Source organism: Pantherophis guttatus, chromosome 2 (assembly GCF_059756535.1).
Source record: "Pantherophis guttatus breed Tessera chromosome 2, ASM5975653v1, whole genome shotgun sequence".
Taxonomy (NCBI): domain Eukaryota; kingdom Metazoa; phylum Chordata; class Lepidosauria; order Squamata; family Colubridae; genus Pantherophis; species Pantherophis guttatus.
The window spans coordinates 50,644,939-50,664,983 of NC_142064.1; the positions used below are offsets into that span (position 1 = coordinate 50,644,939).

The following is a 20,045-nucleotide window of genomic DNA, read 5'->3' on the forward strand; positions in this document are numbered from 1 at the left end:
GGTGGAAATACTGAACTGGACTCAAGCAGACTTAGAAGCCCTGAATAAGAAAACAAGAAAAAAATAACAATAATTTATGCCCTTCATCCATGCAATGATTTTGACAAAACTCAATTTACCAAGACGCATAGGTGGGCATGGAAGAAGAAAAAGGGACATTGGAAGAATATTTGAAGGTCAGTGAAAAAGATTCACTTGAAGCTAGTATACAATGAAGGCTTACTGAATACCAGAGAAATTAAATTGACCATTACATAAAAACAAAGCAAATAAAGGCAAAGCAGATAGGAACAAGATCTGGCAATGGCTAAAAGCTGGAAAATTGAAGAAAGGGGCTAATTATGGTATCACAAAAACAAGCCGTAAGAACAAATGCATATAAAGCCACAATTGAGAAGACAACAACAGATAGCAAAGAAGCTGAAGAAACAATGAGCCATGTAGTTAGCTGCTGTAATAAGATTGCACAGATTGATTGTAAACAATAACATAAGAAAATAAGCAACAATGGTTTATTGGAATATCTGCAAGAAAGACCACTTGACTGCAAGCATGAACTGGTGGAGCCACAAATAGAGTAATAGAGAACGAAAAATAAAAAAATGGTCTGGACTTTAACATTCAAACAGATAAGCATCTGCTACACAACACTCCTGACATAACATTTGTTGATAAGAAAGGACAAGAAAGTCTGGATAATGGATGTGGCAATATCTGGAGACAGCAGAATAGAAGAGAAATAACTGTAGAAAATTATGAAAAGACCTGCAAGTAGAAGTAGAATGACTGTGGCAAAAAGGAAGAGATAGTACCAATAGTAATAGGTGCCTTGGGTGCTACTCTAAAACAGCTGGAGCACTACTTGAACACCACCAGTCAATTGCAAAAGGCAGCTTTACTTAACAATAGCTTACATCCTGCAGTGATACCTTTAATATTATTAATCTGTCTACCCCAGGTAATTAGGAAATCTAAACATCTGGCTGATTGTACAAACAAACATAATAATAAAAACATACCACAAAGAGCAGTGATAAACTATTTCCACATTGTTGCCAAAAAAATTAGATGGATGTCTCCATAGTCTACTTAAGGAAGATTTTCTTATAAATTATAGCAAACTAAAAATAACTTTGTAAAATATAGGCAATGTTGCTTTAAAAACTATGTTTTTGTGTTTAATGTTTTAAACTGTTTTAAATTAATTTACCATTATTACAGAAACTTGATTTTATAAATAGGAAATGAAGGCAATTTTTGTTAGCCAGCTATCCTAAAGCAAGATCCTGTAATTTAAATTTAAATGGATTAAATGACTGTCAGGATTAGTAATAGAAAACAGACCTGAAGTGGCTCTCACTATAATCAAAGGAACTAATTCTTTTCCATAGTAACAATTTGAGTTCATTATCAATTGCCATTAATATAGAAATATTGCTCTTGAAAAATCCCATCTCAATGCAGAGATAAATCCTTCAGCTAAATAGGATAAAAGAATTCTGTTTTAGATATGTTTCTTTTCCCAAGTCCAGCTATTACTTTTCCCCTGACTCCATTTTATTTTGTTTTCCTCTTTGCTCTGTAAAGGTTGTGTCCTTTCCTGTTCTTGTTGACAAGTTAACCCTCCCCTCTCTGTGTAGATTGTCCAGGCAGCAAACTGACAAGAGTCAGGGTGAGTAGGAAAAAGGAAGCGTTGGGTATGAACCATAGTCTTTTACATTCTCCGAAGCAAGCAGGCCATTGGCTGAATTGGGCTGGGCACCCACGTGATTGGAATGTGGCTGTATTGGCTCTAACTGTAGCGCAGTCATTGAATACAGGAGGCTACTGGATATTATAGACTGAATGGAGGTGCAGTCAGCATCGGAGATGGGGTAGGTGTACATTGGCATTGTGCTCCTAATAGAAACTAGCATTTCTATCTCTGGCAATGGGCTGATCCATGTATTTGTATTGACAAATATTAGAGAGGGCAGCCTCCTCATTTTGACTTTTACAGAAATATATGAGAGAGAGAGAGATTCTTAGCATTATAATCCATGTTTTTGACAGGCTGGAAGAAGGTAGTAATGGTGCACTTAGAAGGCAGTTGAAAAAAAAAGATGTCTTTATCGGGAACAAAAGATTGTTTTAAAGGTTTGACATAAAAAACGGGAAAATGGTATCTTAGGAGACGGATAAAGGGCAACAAAGAATGAAATGGATTCATTGCTTAGAGGAATGAGAACTGAGCCCATTGAAATCCTCTGGTTCTCATTCTCCTCCTCCTCCTCCTCCCTCCTGTCACAGAAGCAGCCGCCAGAGAAAAAGACACAAAGCCACACAGGAGATGCCTTGATGTGAATCTAACAGCCCTGCAAAATAGAGGCTGTAGGGGAAGATGAGGCAAGTATTATAGAAAGCGAATTATTTTAGCTTTGAAATATTTGATTTGACATTGGGAAGCCAGGAAGATTCTGTACTGAAAATGGTGCAAAATCATATGCCTTTGTTACTGACATGATGTGTAAGTGGCACTTCCGCGGTTTGCTGCAGCAGCTTTTGCTTCCTTACTAAAAAGAAAAAGCTACCTAGAGACAAGAATGTTTCCTGCATTGCTGCAATCAGGAATGTAATAAAGGAGTTGCCACCTGAAAAAAAGCAATTGCTGAAATAGAAAATAAAGATGAATATTGGTCTCTTCATTTTCTTTCCTCAGCCTAAGCTATCTGACTTATATTCATCATCAAAAAGATTCTGAGAGTTATTCAGTCTTGGATAATATTAATAATAAATAGCAAATGAGATGTTTTTTCTTTTTTTCTTGTCATATAGTTTTTTAATGTAATAATTAGGTCATCTTAGCTATTTCGGTATGGATGAAAAATGAAGGATTTTTCAGTATCAGCAGAATTATAAATCGTAAAGCAATGCAATGTTTTAAAGTAAATGGATAAATCGAAAATAATATTTGGTAACATAAGCAGTAGATAGCATTTTAGAGGACATTTGCTGCTATTGTGGGAAGAGGTGGGTAATCCCAATTATTCTTTAAAATCCGTTATCTACCCTAAATTTAGAAATGCTAATTTTTTTCTACATGTGTATGATTTTATTTTCCTGATAATTTTTATAATATTAGTTACAAATATTAATTGCATTCATGAGGATTGTCTAATTTTAATTATGACAACCAATATTCCTTATTTTAAAAGAATGGGGAGGAAGACTTAACTATAGTTAGGGCAGCCCAGTTGAAATCCATGAGGCTTCAGTCATGAACTGAATAAATGGAATCCCATTGATTTCAACTGATCTTTAATCTTGAATCTCACCTAATTTGTTTTCAGAAAGTGTGAACATTGACATTCTTTCAAGATAATTAGTTATGATTTTAATAATTATAGCAAAGGGTATAAAATATAACCTATTTAAATAACTGAACAAGACTAAATAACAGTGCTATGTATATCATCTGATACTGAAGTTCCATTGAACTCGATGTTATTTTTTTCTTGCTTAACATGTAGACGTTTGCACTTGGTATCTATATGAAAAGTATTGTATGAATACTTTTGTATGAAATGTATTTTAGTATATGTAATTTTAACCATTCAGACTTAAAGATATACATATTACTATATAAATTGGTAGCAGTCCCAAAAGACTAACAAATAATAAATACGGCACTTAGTAGTGGTAGATGAAGGGAAAATAATCTACCCATAAAGGAGAATATTTGTAGTTTAGGGTTGAAATGAAGGGTCCTTGGTACTCTCTGAGCTTGATGGTTTTCTTGCAGACGTTTCATTATCCAAAATAGGTAACATCAGTGCAACTGAATAATCTAGGAAATAATCTGCTTGATTTTGTGGGTGTGAACAGAAAGATACATCCTATTAGCATGATATATACCGTAGCACAAAACTGGTTGGGTGCCCTTGTTGCTAATCCTTTATGTGCAAGGAAAATGCAGAGAGAGATGGGAATCTCAGGTTTCAGAATCAGAATAGAGCTGGAAGGTACCTTGGAGGTCTTCTAGTCCAACTCTCTGCTCAATCAGGAGATCCTATGACCTATGCCATTTCAGAAAAGTGACTGTCCAGTCTCTTCTTAAAAATCTCCTGTGATGAAGCAGCCACAACGTCTGAAGGCAAGTTGTTCCACTGGTTAATTGTCCTCACTGTTACGAAGTTTGTCCACAATTCCACGTTGCTTCTCTCCTAGATTAGTTTCCATCCATTGTTTCTTGTCCTGCCCTCTCTGATGCTTTGGAAAATAAATTGACCCCTCCTCTTTGTGGCAGCCTCTCAAATACTGGAATACTGCTATCATGTCCCCCTAATCCTTCTTTTCTCTATACTAACCAAACCTAAATCCTGTAACTGTTCTTCATATGTTTTAGTCTCCAGGCCTTTAATCATCTTAGTTGCTCTTCTTTGCACTTTTCCCAAAGTCTTAATATCTTTTTTGTAATGTGGTGACCAAAACAGATAGCAGTATTCCAGGTGTGATCTTACTGAGGCTGTATAAAGCGTTTCTAATAATAATGGCATTGAACTGTTGTCACCTGTCGGTCAGAGAAACTACTGTTACTAATTTGGGCTGACATTTTAAATCCCAACCTCACTGACTTTTATGAAAACCTTTATGCTTGGTGAATGGGGAAAATGCAACTCTCCTGACCTCTTAATTGGACTGAATTTATATTGTATTATATGTTGTGAAAACTATAATCAATAATATATACCATAACCACCAAATTGCAGTGAGGAAGACAAAACCTAATCCATACAATGCAAATGACAAATAATGTTTCCTAATCCTAAACTTTGGAAGCCCATGAAGTGCTAGCATGGAATACACATGCAGAACAGCAGAATGATTGACAACATGTTGAATAGCCCTAGAGCAGGAGTGCTGAAATTCTAGTAAAGTGCTTTCTGGTGCAGTCATTGCCTCTATTCCCCAGGCTTGTTTGCTGCTTCCGGTTAAAGTGCATTCAACCCCTTGTCCCTAATATTCTGCCCTTTGTTAGTACTCTTTCCATTACTCTTTCCATCACTCTCCCCCTCTTCCTACTTGGAGTCCCTTCTATCATTTCTTTAATTTCCTGATATCACTGCTTCCTCCACTTCTGTCTTCTAGGCCTACTCAGTTTACTTGTTGCCTGGATGCTGTTCCATTTTTGGCAATGCATTTTCTCCTTTGTTGCTGCACACTTTTTCTTATTTTTAATCCATTGCTTCCTGCTACCTCTGATTCTCTTTTGTATGTGTGCGTTTACATCCATTTTCTTTTCCACTTCGTTTCTCCTCCACTTTGTTAATCCTTGCATTTGATTTCTTTCTTCAGATTCCTTTCTTGCCTCCTCTCAATTCACTCTGCTGCTTCTCCTATCCTGTTCTCCTATTTCAATATTTTTTCTGATTTTTTCTGGGTTTTCCCCCCGGTCCTTCTGCCAGTTTTTGCTTGGTCTATAACAATGAAATAACTGCAGCTTTTTTCATCATCAGAAGATGGAGTTGTGAAACTGAATTTCAGTGTCATAGCACCCCCTATTAGTAAAAAATATATATCTACAGTATTTGTTACAGTACTTGTTAAAATAAAAATAAGGAAAAACAATAATTTAATAAAATACTAGAAATTACTGTCCCATCTATTTTTTTAATACAATTGTTAGCATGCTGTAAAAGAGCCCTTATAATGATCAAAGGCATGTTTCTTTGCCTTGGAAAAGTCATGCGGTCTTTCCTGAGGTATCTGTTTCAACCTTATTTGTCTTATATAGGAGCTAATTGGGAAACCATTTCAAAGCTGGAATTCTGTATTAGAAGAGCATTTGGCTCAGAACACTCATTTGAACAAATCATAGTGTAGTTCGTTCATGGCTTAATACAATGGGGAATCAGACAGTGAATAATATATTATGGCTTGTTTTTAGGATAGTAAACCAAAGTCTAAAACATTTTGTTTGGTTCATTGTACTTGTGGTTTAATGTTCTGTACAGGCAGTACATATATAGTCATTGTAAGATGGGTTGTCAGAGGAATCATTTATATCATCGGGATACAAAGTATCTAAATTATAAACATATAAATATTTGTACTGCTGTTTCTTTTGTCATTTTCTTTTAGATTGCCTACCTCACAAGTTTTAATGAGATCAATTCCTTGGTGTGTTAGAATCAATTGTTACCAAAATATCATTGTAGTATTATCATTCATAGTTAAGATTAATAACATAGTTAACAAGTTGCATTATCTTCCACTTTGTCTTGTAGTCAAAATTATTTTGCCCTTGGTTTTCTGATATCTTTTATTTAAAATTAATTTAGTGCTCTCTCTGTTTTCATATCTTACCCTATCATTATCCTTCCTTTATCCTTCCTGCAGATTATTTATATGAATGTTATCAGTAAAAGTGCTAGATTTTTTTGCTTTTCATTGAATCATTATAAATAATAATACATTATATTGTTTCAGTATAGTGATGTTTACGGATTATTTGAGATGATTAACATTCTATTATTTAGAAAATTTAGAGTGTTGAGTATAAAGAAGTGATCTATCATTATTAATTTACAAGCATAAAATTAATTAACTTTTTCATTCTCATTTGAATATAACATTGAAAAAGACTTGCTCTGAATTTCATTGCATTTTTATATGGTAAAGATTTCAATCTTACACTGATTACTTAAAGTTTCCATTGCATTGTTTCTGTCTGTCTGTCTAAAACTTGTTAATAAAACGAGGAAATAGATAAAGGAAATTTAAAAAGGTTTAAAATACCAAAAATACTTTTAAAAAGGAAATTAAAAAAGAATTGTTAGGTTTTTTATTTCTTTTTTTTTTATAATCTACCACTTTACAATGTGTGTAGACATTTAGGCCCCTTAGAAACCAAACTATAAGTTAATATACTTGCTATGCTGTATGATGTTTGCATGTATGGAAACCATTCTTGCTTAAATTTGGTTAAACTAGTGTATGTGTGAGTGTATTAGTTTTACCATCACTGTGTATTCTCTAAGGACCAATCAGTTATCATCGGTACAACATTTTGTATCAATTTTCCTTTAAGTTGTTAATTGATGTAATTTTTTAAAAAGATTTTAGTCCATAATTCTTCCCATTATTGTGTTGCAACTATTTCTTTGAAATTTTGCATCCATTTTATCATATAATTTATTTGTTCTGTCTTGCATCATAAATAAAGTTTATATATGGGCCCTAATACATAGTGTTGGTTTTGTGTGAACATTTCAAATTCTTTTTTCTTAATATCCTTCTTTCTTTCTTGACATCTGATTTTATCCTTCCTGCAATTTGTAAATACATCGCCCATGATTTATTCCAGCCTTCATTAAATAATCCTTTTCAGTAAATTTGCAGAATATGAATTAACCATATCTACGTATACAGTTACATTTTTCTTGCTGTATTTATCTGCAACATGAAAAATATTTGAAGAAGAAGCCAGAGATGAAACTGTGGGGCCTATTATTCGTTTTGTGGAATTCCATACGTTTATCAAATTTTGTCTAATAATGTTTTAACATGTTTATCTTCCTTCATATCTCTGTACCATAAATATCTATGAAATCTTTTAGCTAAGCCAACTATTTCTAGAATTGCTATTCTGCTATTTGGGAATTTTATTCATTGTAATGCCATGACAGGCTTGCTTTATGATGCAATTTGAAAATTGGGAGAGTGAGAGCACCTCTCTTTTTGGAGTCTCATAGAATTTTTTGTTTGATTCTGGGTTTTTCCCCTCTCCATATAAATTTTGTGACAGTTTCTTGCCATTTAGGAAACATTCTCTCTGATATTGCAATTGGTACCATTTGAAATAAATAGTTTATCTTGGGTAATACATTCATTTTGAAAATTGTAAAAGATCCTATAATCAAGATTGCTTTAGGTTCCTCCATCATTCAAGATCTCTTAATTTGAGGCCATAATTTGACATTGCTATTTTTATATATTTCTTTATTGTATCCTGTCAATTCCAAACTAATATTTTGCTAAATAGGGTAACAACCAAATTCTTCTGGCAGAAAATTGATTTCTCCTACTAAAAATGCTGTAACTATTTTTGTTTTCTTAACATTGATTTTATATAAAATATTCTCCATAATTTTCCATAATTGTAAATTGTTTTCATTATCTGAAACTAACTAATTATCACAGTTAATACTGCATCATCTGCATAAAACTTTAAGCTTATATTCTTCTTCACAAATGTTGAGGCCTATTGTTTATCACCTTGGAATATTTTTTTGCCAATATTTCTCTTGCAATGATAAATAATAAAGGTAAGAATGTTCATTCTTGCTTTGTCCCTTTACTGATTTGAAACTCTGCCAAGACTTTATTGCTTTTTGCCATTTGTATATACTTTTAACCCAAGTTTGCATCTCTTCTGCAGGATTCATTTTATTTAGTACCATTGCAAGTTGTCAAAGGCTTTTTCTCCATCCAAAAAAATTAGTGCAGCTTTCTTCTTTTTGTTTATATATTTTGTTGTATTGATTATAAGCCTATTGTAACCCTTTATATTTCTCGTTAAGAAAAAAGCAGTTTGATCCATATGTATATCTGAAATACTTTTCTAGAGTCTGTTAGCTAATATGTTAATGAAAATCTTGTAATTCAGCAAGGAAATTGGTGTGCGTTGCTATTTGAGATTCACATTCTCTTAATTGAAGGTAAATACTTGTCTTTGTCACATATACATTGTCCTACTGAAACCCATATTGAGTTACCTTTAAGGTTTTTCTTACTTTTTGAAAGTTGCTATGTGGAATATGGCTTCTAATCCTTCCTGGATGGTAAAGCCAACTGACACTTCTAGTTGATGGCCTGAACTGTGAATGCCGAAAGCCTTGCTTATATGAGTCAATGATTCATCTCATCTCTTAAAGTATCTGTTTGTTTTTTTGACTACACAGACAAGGTATATAAATTATTAAAGGGTGCTCCACAATATTCAGTATTAGCACTGTTTAGTAGTAGTAAATGCTCTTCAATATTTAATAATAATATTTAACATTAAAATATTCCATATAATATTTAAATAGAACACTACTTAATATTTAAATTATTTGGAAGATTCAGTGTTGCTCTGTAACTGGGTATTAGTTTCTGGTGATGATTCTAATTTTTGTTACCAAGGTTTGTAAGTGCTTCAAACAGCTAGTCCCCCTTTTAACAACCATTTGTTCAGTGACTGTTCAAAGTTACAATGGTGCTGAATGAATGGTACTTATAGTTTGTCCTTGGAGATACTGCTGTTGCAGTGACCCCATGGTCAGGTGACCAAAATTGAGCACTCAGCTTTCACAACTGTCGAGTGCACTTCAGCTCCCCCCTCCTGCCTTTCTGCCCCCCATCTCTGCCCTTTTACCCATTACCCCCAGGTGATTTTCACCATCTTCTTCCTCCTGCTGGAATGGGCTCACCTGCCTGTCCCTCTCCAAAGCAGCTTTTGGGTGCCTGCAGCATTTCCAAGGACTTGTGCTGCCAGGTACACCTGGTAAATAGGAGGAAATGGTTAATGATGGGTTGATAGGAGGAAGCTGAGGCTGGGGTGGCAGAGTGCAGGGTCACCAAAAGAGCAAGATGGAGGGGGAGATAGGTGGGTAGGGGCTGAAGCAGAAGCAAGAATGAAGCAGAAGGCAGGAGAAGCATGAAGCCCTTGCCTAATTAGGGCAAAGTCTTGGCCTAAGAACCACAACTGGGACTGCTGGAATTGCCCTCATTAAGTGGTGTGATACATAATATTTCACTTAACCTTAAGTGATGCTTAGACAATGCTTAGTGGTGGAAATTCCTGCCACAGATAGGGTGATTAAGCAAAGAAAATTTAAATGCAGAACTACTGTTTGAACTGATATCTATTGAATAAGACAAATAGCCTGAAACTGAATCCAGACAAATCCAGAAATTATGCTGATAGGCATTTGCATCTATTTGAATAGATGCAGAACATTGTAATTCTTTATGAGCCAGAATGGGTAGCTAATATTTTACCAATTACATGTAATATTTAGAGTCTATGCAATCTTGGGCAGAGGCAATATGCTAATCTGATTTTTTTTTAAAAAAAGACTCTAGACTCTTAATGTAAGGTTGTCCTTGAAGCCTTCTAAGAGAGATAAATAAGGTGGATGGTAGCTCTGTATTAACTCTTCTTTATCTTCCATTCCTCCAGCTATTCCTTGAAATTTTTCAATGGAGGCCAGGATGCTGTGTAGGCTCTTTACAACATTCATTTTTTTTCAGCTAGTCTTTTTCTTTCATCTAGCCCTGCATTTCTTTAATTCCTGCCAAGGTGTTACTTTAGCAATTAGCACTTCATTATCTACCTTTTCCACTCTTGATAAGAAGGGTATAAATCCTTACTCCTCCTTTCAACTCTAACCATCATTTTACTAAAATAAAAATATGCATTTAACATGGAAAAGTAGTGTGGATGAACCTCTTGACACATTAATTAGTCTCTCTGGGTACAATGATACTCTGCATGCAATCTGCATATTTACAATATATTTATACTCATTTCTTGATGCAAATGTTTACTAAATAGGTTTCAAGTTGTTTAGTCATCTTTTAATATGCAAAATTTCAGCTTGCAAGTGCTTTGAAAAATAGTTGCAATGAAGAATATCAGTTTTGTCTGTTACCTAATAATATTTTTCCCAAAATTACTATCTTCTAAGCATTCATTAAAACCTGGTCTATTTTGGAACATAATAAATTGTTTTGAAGGGGTAAATTTGATTTCTAACAATTCAGGGAGAGATTCCCCCCCCCCCCCCCGAACATCATTGTTAAAATGGATTTAAAAGTGTAAATAACAAAATTGCCTAAATTTGCAGTTTCTGCATCAAGTACAAAATAGGAATTGATGAGTTGGAAGCCGAGCATCAAATTTACAGGTAGTCCTTGACCTATGACTATAATGAGCTGCCCATTAGTGCAAGTTATGATGGCTATTAAGTGAAGCACCCACATGATTACATTGAACGACTCCCATGCCTGTTTTCCCCAATGCAATTGTTAAGTGGAGCAGTGTTGTCTCAGGGTCACTGGGAAGCCTAATGCAAGCCCTACCTTGGCTTTTTCCATCCCCTGAGGCATCCCATGCTCTGCTTCCCACCTTTAGGATCCCTGCAGGCCTTGGGCCTGCTTTGCCATCCTACCAGATCCCCACACACTATTCCCCATCAGATATCACTCACTTATTTTATTTTTTTTACTGTAGATGTCCTTCTGGAAATTTTTGGAGCAGCCTAGGGACACAACCCAGCAATACAGCTTAGGGACATTGAGGGATGTCGCACCTTTCTTTATAGCTCAGGCATGCTAGAAACTGCAGGGGAAACAAAAATGGGAAAGCTTTGTCCTAGCTTTATTTCCCACTCACAGTTTCTAAGCCAGCCATGCTAATAGTTATAGGAAAACTAAGGTGGGAGAGCTTTATTCCACCTTTGTTTCCTCATTACCACCACCAATGGCTTTGAGCCTTTCTTTCTAGCCCAGGTGGGCTAGAAGCTGTGGGGAGGGGGACAAATGTCTCTTCGCTTCATTTCACCCATTACTTGTGGTGTGCCTGGGCTAGAAAAGAAGACTAAAAGCTGCTGGGGGTGGGGAAACAAAGGTGGAACAAAGTAAGTGAGCAATCGGTGATAAGAGTGGGTGGGGAGGAGTGGGTGGGAGCTGGTGGAGTGGGAAGCAGGCCCAAAGTCTATGGGGACCCAGCGGGGGGGTTGGGGAATGAGAAATAGGTGGGGTTGTATTGCAGTAGCTCTGCAGTCAGTTGTAAGGGTGAATGATCATAGGAACACTGCAGGAGCCCTAATTTTGAAACTAGGTCATAAGTAAACTGGGTCAAGTAGTTGCTAGGTCATAAGTCAAGGACGACCTGTCAGTAGATTCTGTTAGTATAGCCAGAGGTCAAAGATGCTGGAAATAATAATCTCAGGAGTTAGACATTTGGCATTTGGCATTCATATATAAAGCTTTGTAACTTTGTACGAGGGCCATATTCCATCTTTGAATGGGGTATTACAAAGCACATTCCAAATAGAATGGAAAGTAAATTTTTCTTCAGTTTGAGTTCAGCTCCTGGTGGCTTCATGGATATGTTTGTGTAGTTTTCCTGGGAATATTATGCAAATGATTTGCTATTCCTTCTTTGGGGATTTTTTAAAATAGTTCCTAGATTGGTCTTCAGTTCTATTATTTCTTGCTGATCTTCTATTCAATCAGCAACCAAAAGGAAAAACAAGTTGCCAGAATATGCAGGTTACTAAAAATATAAACATAAATAAATTGGTGTTAATTGTATCAAGTTAAATTAAATTGCATGTGTTTATTACTTAAGTTCTCTCATATCTTAATGTTTCTTTCAAGGTTATTTGTTTATACACACAAACACATTTGCACACTTACACGTATGTACCATATTTAAGCTAGGAAAATGAATGAATGGGAGCAAACTAATTAGTAAGGAAGATTCATTTGATATTTTTTTTACTTACTGTTCATAGTTCACATCTGAATTAAACTTTTCTTCAGTCATCTCATATGCCCCTGGTATGAATGGAATATTTGTATATACATGCATACTTTCTGATCGTCATGGAGCAACTGACACAGTCTTTGGAATCAAGGAAAATGCTTAACTGTACTCCTATCCAAAATACCCTGTTGCTCATTCATGGCTGAATACCTACTGTTTTAGAACTAAGGTTTCACTCACATTTTAATATATTTCAATTAGGTGCATTCCCTGCTTTCTATTTCTATTTTATTTCATCCTTTTTAGAAAAAAATAGGAAAATAGGTTTGTCTATTGCAGTGGTGGTTAACCTTTTTGGTGCCGGGTGCCCAAAGCGCAAGCACACGAATGCACGCACGCGTGCCTGAAACCCCAAAATGCAATGCGAATGCCCCCCATGCATGTGCACCACCCCCGTGCATGCGCACCACCCCCGCGCATGCGCACTGGCACACCACCTCATTTGTCTTCTAGGTTGGTGCAGGAGGCTTTCCAGGCCCAAAACGGGGCGCAGGGTGCCGTGCGAGGCCCCTCGTGCCCTGTTTTGAGCCTGGAAAGCCACCTGCACACACACCCCACGCCCTTCCCTTCCCACGCATGTGTGGCAGAGACCAGAATGCCAGCTGGCTGGTGGGAGGCACACGCACATGAGTGGTGGAGCTGGGCTGGGGCGATGGCTGGCGTGCCCGCAGAGAGGCATAGGTGCCATAGGTTCGCCATCCCAGGTCTATTGTATTCAAGTAACATTCTCAAATGAAATGTTAGTCACATAACATCTATGTATGTAAGTACTTGCCATCAGGCGTATGGTGAAACTACTGCCTACTATCCTTTCTGTAATTTCCTAGAAGTATATCCATTTTTCATAAAATTCACATGGAGTTTAGTGACTATCTAATCCTTCTCCTGTCAGGGTGGTCACGGCAGTCAGAATGGGAGGCCCACAGATGTTCATTCAGCCTCTGTTTGAAGACTTTCATCAAGTAATAACTTACCATTTCATATGGTAGCCTATTCCACTATTCCACCACCTAACCTGAACTTTCTCCTTTGTAATTTTAACTTCATAAATGACAGTGACAAATTGAAGTAAGTTCAGAGGACATGCCTATCCAAAGTACTCTGTTTTGTGAGAGAGCCCTTCACATATGACTGTTGTCATGTCTCCTCTCAGCTATCTTTCCTATAAGATAAACGTATCTTAGATCTTTTAATCATTCCTTATAGGATTTGGTTTCTGGACCTTTCAGCTTCTTGAAGCTTTGAACTTACTTCAAATTGTCATTGTCATTTATGAAGTATGGTGCTTAGAGCTGGAGACAGTACTCCACAAGTGAGGCCTGGTCCCAGTCACAGTTACCTTTCATGATCTGGACTCAGAGCTCTTGTGGATGCACCCCAGGATAGCAGTTGCATTACACTGCTAACTCATGTTTGACTTGTGGTCGTGTAAGCCAAGTCTTACCCATCCTATAATTGTGCCTTATAACTTCCCTATACATGTAGAATTTACATTTTACCAGTTAAATAGTTCGTTTCAGCCGACTGCTCAAATCTGTCTTTATTGTTTGGAATCACTCTTTTATGTAAACAGTAGCCACCCTTCCCATATTTGTGTTGTCGCAATCTTTATAAATATCTCTTTTATGTTAAACATTAGCCAAAACATAAAAGATAGAGGCCTGGGATTTTTTTTTCAATATTTCTTTTCAAGCTGAAGTTATTTAGAATCATTTATGAGCACTCTTTGAATGCAGTTATTTAATCAACTCTGAGTCTTAACAGTAGTATCATCCAGGCCATGTTATACAATTTTATTAATAAGGAGGTATTCTGTCAAAAGCTTTACTGAAATCCAGATACACCATGTCTATATCATTTTTCTGACATACTAAATTTATAACTGTCACAGATAAAGATTACATTAGTTAGGCAAATTTCTTTATAACAAACCCATTCTAACTGCAGCTAGTTGTAGTACACCTATCCAAATGTTTATAAACATACTGCTTGATCATCATTTAAAAAATCTTATCCAGCATAAATACCAAGCTGACAAGTCTGTAGTTTCCTGTATCTTCTTTCTTCCCTTTTGTGAAAATTAGGATGACATTTGCCTTCTTTCAGATTTCTGTGGCACTTTCAGTACCCCAGAAATTCTCAAAGATTACTAAAAATGTTCCTGTCATTGCTTCTTTTAGTTCCCTCTATATCCTGAGATATAGAAGCTAGGACCTTGTGATCTGAACATTTGTTCAGCAGCTGTTCAAATTTACAACAGTACTGAATGAGTGCTAGTTACAACCAGCCCTCTGAGTTCCAGCCCCTGCAGTATTTCCATAGTCATGTGATGATGATTTCTAATGTTGCCTGCTGGCTTTCCATAAACTAAGCCAATGGGGAAACCAGTGGGAAGTTGGAAGTAAACTTCGCATGAAGTCCTCACTTAACGGCACACACAATCCTTGCTTAACGAAGGCAACTGGGACTGCTGGAACTGCCATCACAAAGCAATAGAGACACATGACATTGTACTTTACAGCCACATTACTTAGCGATAGCAATTCCTATCCTAATTGCTATCAGAAACCAATGGCTACCTCTTGATATATTTGACCTGAAGTCTTGAATTTCTTTAAATTAGCTAAATTCTGTTTCTTTTGCCTCTCCTAAATTGCAGTTTCTTTGTTCTCTAAGAGACGGAATGACCAGCTAGGGCTCTATTTCTGTTCTGAAAAAAGACATGCATAAAATAGGAGTTCAGAAATTTTGTCTTCTGGTGATCACCCATTATCAATTCATACTATTTTCTCACACTGAACCTACATCCTCTCTGACTTTACTTTTACTTTTAAGGTAGTCTTTTTTATTTTTGTTATCTCTTGCAAACTCAGCTCACTTTGAACTTTAATATTTCACTTTCATCCCTTTTTCCACAGTGAGAAATTGAGTCTGCCTTAAGTTTACTACATTGAATTAAGGGGCTTATCTATTTATTACAGCATGTTAATTGGTTCTGAATTATTTTGCAAATGAATTCAAGCATACTACTTGTCTATATGGAAATGCATGCTGTAAACTAAAATTTGAACTGGAAAGTCCTCATTGATGAATATTCTCCATTGTGGGTGGAGACAGCAGCCAGGATGGGGTGTGCTCGTCTGCTAAGCTGATAGACTGAGCCTGTCAAAGTTGCTAAGTCCCACCGTTGTTACTGGGCAGATCCAGCTTTTGGCTCAGTCTGTCAGCCTAGACAGGCGTGTGGGACTGATCCTCTGGCATTTTTTCACCTATTCTTCACTGTATCTTCTAATTCGCATTGTGATTTCTGGTTTTGACTTTGGACTGTTCTTGGACTGTGTTTTTTGGACTGCGATTGTATCTGTAAACTCTGAGTTTGGTTTCCTCAGTTGTGGGTTTGTCCATTTCTGGGGGAAGGGTTTTTTTTCCCCTCCCTCTTGCCCTGTCCCTTATTCCTGCCTGGGACGTAGTTTGCTAGGATTGTTTGGTTTTCGCGTTCCCTTTGGAGCGTTGGGCATCGGAGTTTATCATCGTCTCCTTCCTCAGGCAGTCTGTGGAGCTTTCGCGCTCCCTGTTAAATTTACAAGCCGCCATTTTGTTTTTGCTAACTACTGGCGGTTCTATCCCTCTGCGTGCTCCCTTCTGACATTGCTGCCTTCCGAAGCCCTAATTTGTTTGCGTTGGGGCTTTCGTTACCCTTTGAGCCGGCTTGTGGAGCTTCGTGCCCCCGGCTGAGACTGGCTGCAGGACGTGCGCCTGATCGGAGTTTCGCGCACTGCCAACGGCTTTCGGCGCGAAGATCGTTTGATGCGTCGGCGGCCCTGTCAGCGTGGCACGCTTCTAATTTCAGCACACCTATTTCTCCTTAGGTCCCCTCGGTGGAGCTTCGCGCTCCCCTTCCTAGCACGTTTCTTCGCGCCAACAGACCTGTTTGAGGAGCACTAGTGGAGTTTTGTGCTCCTGATCACAGCCTTTCAGCTAACCAGTGAGGCGGGCAAATTTTTTGTGGGGCTTTGTGCGCTCCCCCATTTTTCCTGTTTCAGTCAGCGATTTAAAGAGGCGGATAATTGTTGTGGAGCTTTGTGCGCTCCCTTGTTAACGACGTTCACAGAGTACTGGTTGCTGCAGTGGGCTGCATTCTTGGCTTTGCAAGAATCATTGCCCTGACTATTGCCTCTTATTTCTACATATTCAGCCCGTCGCCTCTGCCTTTTTGGTCTCTAGACTGTGGCCTGTGCCATCCAAGTATGTTCCTTGACAGTACATGGCTCCTGTCCCGTATAAGAGCATTTATACTCAAGCCGGCAAGAGGCCCAAGGCTTTTCAGAAGTCAAGACATGGCCGGAAAGCAGGGCGCTCCGGGAGCCCCCATCACCAAGATGACGGCGGTTCTCCCTCCAGGAGGGATCACAGCCTTATGTCTTCCTCTAAGACAGTATCTTCAGGGTCCTCTCGGCCTCATCATAAGTCTTCCGTCATTTCCGCACCCTCCAGTACCGAAGCCCGCCGCAATAGAGTACTCACTAAACTCTGTGCTAAGGCGAGCTGTCGACAAGCTTCCGGCAGGACACTACCACCGCCTCTTCCCGAAGGGCCGCTACACCTGATTCTCGGGCTCTGCCTGACCAGGTATCCCTACATGATTGTCCTATACTAATCCAGCCTAACGCTTTCTGGGGCTCAGAGGCAACTACAGCTCCGGAATTACCGGCAGTGCCTGCTTTGGTTCCAGCCTCGTTGGCAGATCCCCTCGAGACAGCTGCCCCCCCCCCAGCGGAGTTGGGTCCACCAACTCAACAGGTCGTTCTTTCACAGGTCCAGATCCAGCAAATGATAACGGCGGCGGTACATCAGTCCTTGGTTTCATAACGTCTGTCCGCCAGTGTGCCTGCCTCAGTCCAGTCTGACATCCCTACTCATCAGGCTGACACCGCACAGGAGGATTCCATTTCCATTGCGGCCTCAGCTTCCCTGGCTTCTTCCATCAACAGCCGTTCCCCTCCAGGGCTGGCGACGATCCTTGGGACATGGACTTATCAGAAGATGAGGGCCTTCCGCCTGACCAGCCGGCGTTTACCGGCCTCTTTCCACAGGCCTTGTTTAAATCTTTGCTTCACAAGGCCATTACTACTGCTCAGCTGGACTCTCCTTGCGAACCTCCCGCCCCCTTGACTGCAGCGAAAGGGTCTCTGGACTCCTTGTTCGCGGAACCCTCCAGACCAGTAGACATTATTCCGACACCTCCCCTTTTCTTGGACATTATCCGCCAATAATGGTCCTCCCCGGGTTCGGCGCTGTCCCCGTTGTCTTCGGATCGATGGAATTTTAACGTGGCAGCGGATTTGGCCTCTTTGCTCCAGGTTCCAGCTGTGGACGCTCCAGTGGCAGACCTCTTGTCCCATTCCCCGGTTCCAGGCTCTCCGGATGAAGGTCTCCGACCGGAGGAACACCGGGCAGAGCAGGTACTGCAACGAGTGCATCAGGGTGCTTCCTGGGCCATACGTTCGGCGGTTACGGCTTCTTTCTTTAACCGAACTACTCTCCTCTTGCTTCGCCATTTGCAAGAGTCTTTGGTCACCGAGGACGTCCGAGTTCGACAAGACCTGAATAAGATCATCGCCGCCACGCAATTTTCGGCGGACGCTACTCTGAACGCTGCTCCTTTCGCTTCCAAGACGTTGGCCTCATCCGTGACTGCCCGGCGTTTGGTCTGGCTTCGCCACTGGCAGGCCGACACCAGGCATAAGTGGTAACTGGCATCGGTACCCTTCTCTGGTTCGAAACTCTTTGGTGAACCCCTTGACGCATTTCTTACAGAAAGAAAGGACAAAAAGAAGGTCCTCCCTACCGTCTTCCGCAGGGGGGAATTGAGGTTCCATCCATATTCGTCCCATCCTCAGCCTCGTTCTTATGAAGGGTCTCATTTTGTCTCTCCTTCTCACAGATCACAGGGGAACTTCCAACCTAGGCAGCGGGGCGCTCAGGATAGGGCGTTCAGAGGTAGGACTTTTAATTCCAAACGGCCCTTTCGAGGGGGAGGAGGTCGTTTCTCCAGATGCCATCATTAGCTGCATCGCAGATCCTCCCATAGGGGGGCAGATTGGCCCTCTGCCCCTGTTTGGGAAGATACCACTTCGGATAAATGGGTCTTGGCCACCTTACGATCTGGCTTGGCCATTGAATTTCTCTCCAGTTCTCCAATGTTCTTTGTTTGCTGTCCACTTTCTAGGAATATCGAGAAACGGTCCCTTATGGACTCGGCGGTTCAGCACTTTCTTTTAATCAGGGCTATTCAACCTGTGCCCGAGATTGAACAAGGGACGGGATTTTATTCCCGTTTATTTATTTATTTTGTTCCAAAGTCATCGGGGGGGGGGGTGGAGACCTATTCTGGACCTTAAACGTCTCAACCGGTATGTTGCATACCGTAAGTTTAAGATGCAGTTTTTGAAATCTATCCTCAACATTGTTCGGAGTGGTGATCTCCTCTCTTCCATAGACTCACCGAGGCCTATCTCCATATCCCCATCCTCCCCTCCCATCGTAGGTTCCTTTGGTTCTATGGCGCCATTTCCAGTATCGGGCCTTGCCCTTTGGCCTTTCCTCTGCCCCTCGTACCTTTACCAAGGTACTGGCTGCTTTAGCAGCATCCCTTAGGGCTAAATCTATTCGTCTACACTGCTATTTAGACAATATTCTAATTCTGTCGTCCACCCAGCTTCCTCTGACCTGCAGTTTACTCTCCAGACTCTGGCTGCCCATGGCTTCTCTATTAACTTGGAGAAGAGCCATCTGGTCCCTACCACTCGTTTACTCCATCTAGGGACTCTTAATTGATTCGGTGGAAGGGAGGGTCTACCTTTCGTGCGAGCACCAGGATAGTTTCATTTATAAAATTGAACGGGCTAAAGCAGTGTCTCCCCTCGTCTTGTCTCAGCTCTTGGGCAAGATGATTCCGCCATCTCGATAGTTCCCTGGGCCCAGCTGCACTCTAGGGAGCTGCAATGGTTCCTTTTGCCATTGCAGAAAGCAGGCAGAGGCACGTCTTCTGTGACCATTCCCATTCCCAGAAAGGTGATCAGGTCCCTAGGGTGGTGGCAGTCTCTCGATCCATAGAGAATGGTAGTGACAACGGACGCCAGCCTTCAGGACTGGGGGGCTCATTGCATGGGTCAAGTTGCTCAGGGCACCTGGAACAGCAACGACGCCTGTCGCCCCATCAACTGGCTGGAACTGTGGGCGATCTACCTGGCGCTTCGAGCCTTTCATTGCCTCATCTCCAACTCCCACGTGCTGGTCCTCACGGACAACATCACATCAAAGGCCCATGTCAATCGCCAAGAGGGCACGCGGTCTCTCTCACTGATGTCGGAGGCGTTAAGGCTGGGAGTCTGGTCGGAAATTCACCTTGCCTCGTTGCGTGTGGAACACATTTTCAGCGTCGCCAATATACAAGCAGACTGGCTAA

The 20,045-nt window shown here is 39.7% G+C and overlaps 1 protein-coding gene across 13 annotated transcripts in view; it reads left to right on the forward strand.

Annotated features, from left to right (window-relative positions):
• APC (APC regulator of Wnt signaling pathway) overlaps positions 1–20,045 on the forward strand; it is an 88,463-nt gene that overhangs the window by 16,385 nt on the left and 52,033 nt on the right. For 3 of the 13 annotated variants that reach the window (XM_034432758.3, XM_087885981.1, XM_087885980.1), the window contains exon 3: positions 2,290–2,385. The exons of 7 other annotated variants lie outside the window; for them this stretch is intronic. The gene's annotated coding sequence lies outside the window, so the exon portion shown is untranslated. Of the gene's footprint in view, positions 1–1,768; positions 1,875–2,289; positions 2,386–20,045 lie in introns of those variants that run through there. 3 more of the 13 variants (XM_034432761.3, XM_034432762.3, XM_087885985.1) reach the window with 3 other exon arrangements.